At 53.1% G+C, this 6,050-nt stretch overlaps 1 long non-coding RNA gene across 1 annotated transcript; it reads right to left on the minus strand.

The window, feature by feature from the left end:
- Positions 1–733: 733 nt before the first annotated feature.
- Positions 734–5,023, minus strand: LOC104852828. The gene is made up of 3 exons (XR_777599.3): positions 4,702–5,023; positions 3,551–3,715; positions 734–1,006 (listed from the first exon to the last, which is right to left on the minus strand). It is a non-coding gene; the product is annotated as an uncharacterized LOC104852828 (long non-coding RNA).
- Positions 5,024–6,050: the final 1,027 nt, after the last annotated feature.

Below are 6,050 nucleotides of genomic sequence, written 5' to 3' on the forward strand. Positions count from 1 at the left end.
GTGCTGCTGGGTACAGTCCCTGGCACTTGCCAAGTCCCCTGTAGATGTCGTTAGTCAATGTTTGTAAGTGACCAACAGGGAGGAAGGAGACCGAAATTTCTCCTTCGTTTATTTATTCAGTTCACACCCTTGAAGCATGTTCTGATTGACAAGCACTGTGGTGGGTGCTGGAGATCCTGGACAGAAAGGTGCTGGCCACCAACTGGAAGCAGAGGGAGGAGGGCAGCATGGTGAGGGCACCAGCTGGAAATCAGGGACCTGGATGCCTGCCGCTGAGAGGCTGAAGGGGGCGAAGGGAAGCCTTTGCAATCGCAGTAGCTTGTGACTCACTGGTATGACCGAGGCATGAGGTGCACCACCCTGCCCTGCACCTCTGCAGCCTGTGGTGGCCTCCCAGACACCTGCGTAGGAGCTGGGGCCCTGGGTCAGTCACAGAGAGCGTGTTGGGTAGAAGGCCTCTGACATCACTTCTATTTCTGGATTTGTACAACTTCTGGCCATTAACGGCAGCACCGAATCGGTCAGTTCAAACTTGAAGAATGTCGTGAGGCAGACAGGAGGTTAAACAGAGGAATATCATCATCCGAGGCTTATGCAGAGGTGACAAGAGCTCGTGAGCCCCACCAGAGACAGGTGCAGCAGAAGGACTGACCACTGGGCTGGCAAAGAACCGGTGGCACAGAAAGAGAGAGCTAGATAGAACCAGACAGTGTCCACACATCCCACTGAGGCGAGGGACTTGTGCAGTCTTTATTGGCTATTGGAGAGACTGAGGTCAGAAAGCATGAGGGAGCTAGCGGAGGCCTCCGCACTGCTGGACTCCTGGTTCGGCTCATCCCCCCTGGACCCCGCGCTCCCCATGTGTCCACAGGAATTCATAGGTCAATGCTGCGGATCCAGCGTGTGTCGATACGCCTCTCTGTGTCCTCAAGGGACCTACATCCTCAGACAGACAGTGGGAACAGAGGTGCCCTCTTATATGGGGTTTATGCTTTGGTTTGGTTTTCTAGGAAGCAAAGGAGAGAATGATTTAGGTGAAAAAAAAAAAGCACAAGCCAGATGCCCAAATTAAAACACTAAATTTTCCTGGAGTTTATGTGCTCTGAGCAATGTAAATAAAGGTGAGGGCTGGGCCCTTCTGCCTGTAAATCAGCCTCGGCCTCACCCCGCTGGCTTGTTTAGGTGTCTCAGCCCCTCGCCCATGCCACTTGGCAGCTCTGAGATCCGAGGGGAGGGCTCCATTTGTCATCCTGAAGGTCCTCCCTGGGGCTTCCCGGAGCTGCCATCTCAGAGTCACATTCTGGGTGAAATACGAAGCACGGGGACAGAACCAGGACATTTCAGCGCAGGCAGGACCCACTGGGGAAGCTGCTTCCCTGCGCTCCTGGCTTCATTCCCATTTATTTCGCTGCAGACCATTTGTGAAACAGTGGTGGTGTCCATCAAATAGCTGTTAGTGCTTCAGCCAGCTCCTAAGGGGCTGTCTGGCTGCCTCTTTCAAGTCCAGGGGACAACAGGGCCCAGCCCGTTGGTCGTTCCCCTCTGCTTAGTGTCTCCAGGGCCCTCCACGTCAGTGACCATAGGACCCTGTTGCTTTAGCTGGACTCCGAACCTGTGTTTAAGCCCCAGGTCGCCCTCCCCCATCACACCGTCCCAGCAGACAGCAGCATGGATGATTCCTTGGTGTGCAGCACAGCTGCAGTCTGCCCCATACCTTAGGTACGAGTTCATACACGGGCGTCTCTGTGCCAAGTACATGGCACATATATGCTTAAGGACGCAAGAAATATCATCTCGTGTCCAAGCACGTATTAAACTAGCCCAAAGTGTGCCACAGCAGACCTCTAGCACTGAAGTGTGACTTGGGCCACAAACCCATTTAAGGAGGTACTTGTTGAAGTGGGAAACTTGGTTTTGGTTTTTGTTTTGGGTTTTTTTTGTTGTTGTTGTTGTTCTTTTAAAGAAAAATCCCAAGAGTGTAAGGAACCGTAGTGTCCTCATTTATTTCGTGGTTTGATCTATGGGGTTTCCCATTTGGCGGTGGCAGGAGGGACTCCCCGAGTACCCACTGCTATCGGTGCTCACCTTAAATACACCCAAGCAAAGTCTTATCTCTGACAGCTCATGCATCACCCTAGCGAGGAGAGGAGCCCCACTGCCCCCCCCATAGGGTCTCAGTCCATTTTGGATTCCTGTTCTCCTCCATTATTTATGGATCGTCCGCTGATACTTCAAGCTGTCGTCGTTAAGCAGGGAGAGGCCTGGGCGTGGACAGCGGCAGCGGAGCCCGGTGGGTCGGTGGTGTTCGCACTGCAGCCCCAGGTTTGTAAGCTGCGTCCTGCGTCCGTGTCAGCACGGGTATTCCACCCGAGTGCCGAGGTGGCCAGGGGAGATGTGACACCGGAAGCCCGAGCTCTGGGCTCTTGCGCCGCCCGCTGGCGCCAGGGCTGTGGATCGCGCCTGACCAGCTCGAGCCTCCATTTTCCACTAGGAAATGAGGAGAGGGAGGAACGGCCTCCACTGCACAGGGATGGCATGGGCTCTGCTCTGGGGTGGTCCCGGGGGACTTCCTAAAGCCACTGGGGCAGGGACAGGGGCAGCGATGAGGATAATCCTGACACCGACACCTATTCAGTGCTTGGGAGGGACAAGGCACTGTCCGGAAGCTGTGCATACTCAGTGCTCGCGCCGTTTGACTTTCACCCTGACTTTGACAAATGAGGCAACTGGACCACCTGTTTAGGGTCGCACATTGGGGGAGTCGGCCTTGAACTCCGGCCTGCTGACCGCAAAGCCCACGTTTTTAACCAGCACGTGCTACTGTCCCGCAGAGCACGTGTGCCTGCCCTGTGCTGAGTCTGTGGGGCGTCTGAGCAGGACACGCGACTGTGTACAGGGAGCACGGCGGAGGCAGGCGGCCGGCGACCCACTCGGAAGGGGGCCTGGCCAGAGCCGCGTCCGGAGGGCCGTGGTCTCCTCTAGGTTCAGAGGTGGAGAACCTCTGAACAGGGTGGAATGGTTTTCTGGGAGGAGAGAGAAGAGTGTGCGGAGAACAGGTGTGGGGGACGGACCTACAAGGTGCTGGTAAATCAAGATGAGGAATCCGATTTTCCCCATGCACAGTGACAGGCATTGACTCATTCATGGTGTTTTATTGTAGTTAAGTACACATAACACAAATTTTACCACTTAAGCCATGTTAAAGTGTATAACTGAGGGGCAGAAGTACACGTCAGTGTTATATAATCATCACTACTGTCTCGCGCCAGAACTTTCTAATCACCCCACATGGAAATTCTATAGCCAGTAAGCAGTTGCTTCACATTCTCCACCACCACCCCCAGCCCCGGGCAACCACTAATCTGCTTTGTGTATCTATGGATTTGCCCATACTAGACATTTCATATGAACGTATCATGCAGTGTGTGATCCTTTGTGACTGTCTTCTTCATGTGACGTTTCCCTGTGTCGTCCAAGCTGTGGCATGGATCTTGTTCCTTTTTACGGGTGAGTAATATTCCACTGAGGGGATAGATCACATTGTACTTACCCATTCATCTGTTGGTAAATGGGTGGGTTGCTTCTGCAGTTGTAAACTGTGTGCTGCAGAATCCTTTTAAACTCATTTTTAGCCTCAGCTTCTCGGGTCAACTCTCTGTCACCTTAACCATGCCAGGCCTCAGTGCACCCATCTATCTGTATAATGGGGAGCTCTCTGTGAATACGAAGAGGTTTATATGTGCACACTGCCGAAGTGGTCATCCCTTTCTCCCTAAATCAGAAGGTTAGAGGAAAAGGAGATAACTGAAGTTCTTTCAAGCTCCTAAAATTCCGTTTAAAAGCAAAGTTAACTTTCCTTGGATATAAAATGGGGCTGTGAGGAGCCCCCCACTTCTTGTGGAAGATGATGACAGTAATTCAGGTCAGGCACGTGGGCAGCACCCACTGGGTGTTGGCCGTGATCACAACTGGGGTGATCAGCACTGTTCGTCCCACTCCACCCCAAGTTTCCTGACAGCGGGAAGCTGGGGCAGGGCTCCTGGATGGCAGAACCCAGGCAGTCCTTTGGGGAGCCCTGCTGGGTGGTCTCTGGGAATACGCTGCCCACAGGAGATCGGCGATAGTATAACTGAGAAACTTTCCTCTGCTTTTTTTGAAAATTCCGAGTCCTGCTTTGGTTATCGGGGAACGATTTGATGTGGATCCTACTTATAACCTACACCTAGACAGCGGATGGGGCAGGTGACACTGAGTGAGGAACCTGGAATGGAGTCCCCTCCACTGCCGGCTCAGCGCCTGCCCCGGGCGCATTATTTAACCTCTCCGGGCCTCAGTTTCCGTACGGTACCACGCGGCGCTCACTTCGGCAGGGCGTGTTCAGAACACCACACAGGAGAACATGGCTTCCTTCGAGGTTCAAGCGAGAGGACCGATGCCAAGGAAATTTGGTGGGGGCCTCTCACTGGGCTTTGTTGTTTCTTCCGAGGGAAAGAAATGCATGTACAGATTACATAACACAAGTTGGAAAAAGGATTTCTAAGAGAAATTTTAACGTCCTTTAGGAGATCGACGGCGCGAGAATATTCCTGGCTGCAATGGACTGTGGCAGTTGGTGAAGAAATCATAACGCCACTGCTGGCTTCTAGTGCCTGCTGTGCCCCGGGAACTGTGCTAAGCACCTGTCACTCTTGTTTTATTTACCTGCATATCCATGAAATGTGTCCTCCGTAGCATGTGCTGTGCTCTAAGCCTCGCCAGCGGTCCTACGAGGTACTGCTCGCATATATATGATCTTAGCAACCTAAAGAAACAACGTAAAGGAGGACAGGTTGGTTTGGGCTGTCAGCTTCAGAAGTTTCCGTCCGTGGCTGCCAGGCCCCGCTGCTTTGGGTCTGTGGCAGCACAGCGGCCAGGAGCAGCCCTGTTCGCCTCACGATGGCCGGGAAGCTTAGAGGAGGAGGAAGGACCCCGCTCACAGTGGCCCCTTCAAGGCCACGCCCCCTGTGACCTAACTTCCTTTTAAGCCCCGCCTCTTAAAGGGCTCACTACTTTCCTACGGTGTTACAGGTTGACGACCAAGCTTTTAGCACATGGGCCTTTGGGGACTTTTAAAATCCAAAGCATGAAAATCCGCTTGTGTAAGTGGTGGAGAAAGGAACTGAACTTGATTTTGGCTGTTCCTAGAGACCTTGCTGGAGGGTCACGTGGGGGAGAACTCAGTTGCGGGTAGAGATAATCCGTCCGTTCGGGAAGCTCTCGGAGTGCTGGTGACTCACCCAGCAGCCCCTATTCGAAGGGAATTTCAGATGAAAGTAAGTTCCCATTCTGCGAGTCCTAAGCACCACACATGAAAAAGAAACTGTCCCGAAAGGGTACGGGGTGGCAGAGGCCAACTGCAATACTACAGCAGGAAGAGGTTTCAGAAAGCAATCACGTCCCACCCTGCCACCTACTATCTGGGGTGTGTCCTTGGGCAAAATCCCTGATGTCTTGCAGCCTCGGTTTTATCATCTTTTTATCATCTTTTATCATTTCTAACAGCTTGAACCACCAGGAGCCCCTGCACGACTGTCCCATTGGGTAGCTTGTAACACTGATGATGGTACAAACAGATCTACTCACTTGTATCAGTCTTTTTCCTAATAAAATTAAATGAAAGCCTCCCGCTGGGACGGTCGGACACGTTACCACTGGTGGTCCCAGTGGTCCCAGGACATGCGAAGTACAGCCCCATCACGTACGTGTTAAAGCCGAAATAGGTAAGTGCCTGCATCTTATTGAGGAGATGCCGGTGGGAAGCCCTTGGCAGGACTCCTCGCACACACCCAGCTTCAGGGAAAACCTCTTCGTCATTGTCACCAGTGTGTCGGGCTGCCGGCATCAACGGTCTTCAGCTCCTCTGTGCAGGAATTTCCTTACTGGCCTCAAGGACCACAGGCCAGCTCCTGGGGGATTCTCCTGGGGCCTGCACGTCAGGGGGAGCTTCCCGGGAAAGACAGTTGTTGGAGGGGGAGGCTGAGTCCTTTGTGTGCTGGGCCCCTGCGACTGGA

Source organism: Fukomys damarensis, unplaced genomic scaffold, assembly GCF_012274545.1.
Source record: "Fukomys damarensis isolate Sample0158 unplaced genomic scaffold, DMR_v1.0_HiC HiC_scaffold_23, whole genome shotgun sequence".
NCBI classification, from domain to species: domain Eukaryota; kingdom Metazoa; phylum Chordata; class Mammalia; order Rodentia; family Bathyergidae; genus Fukomys; species Fukomys damarensis.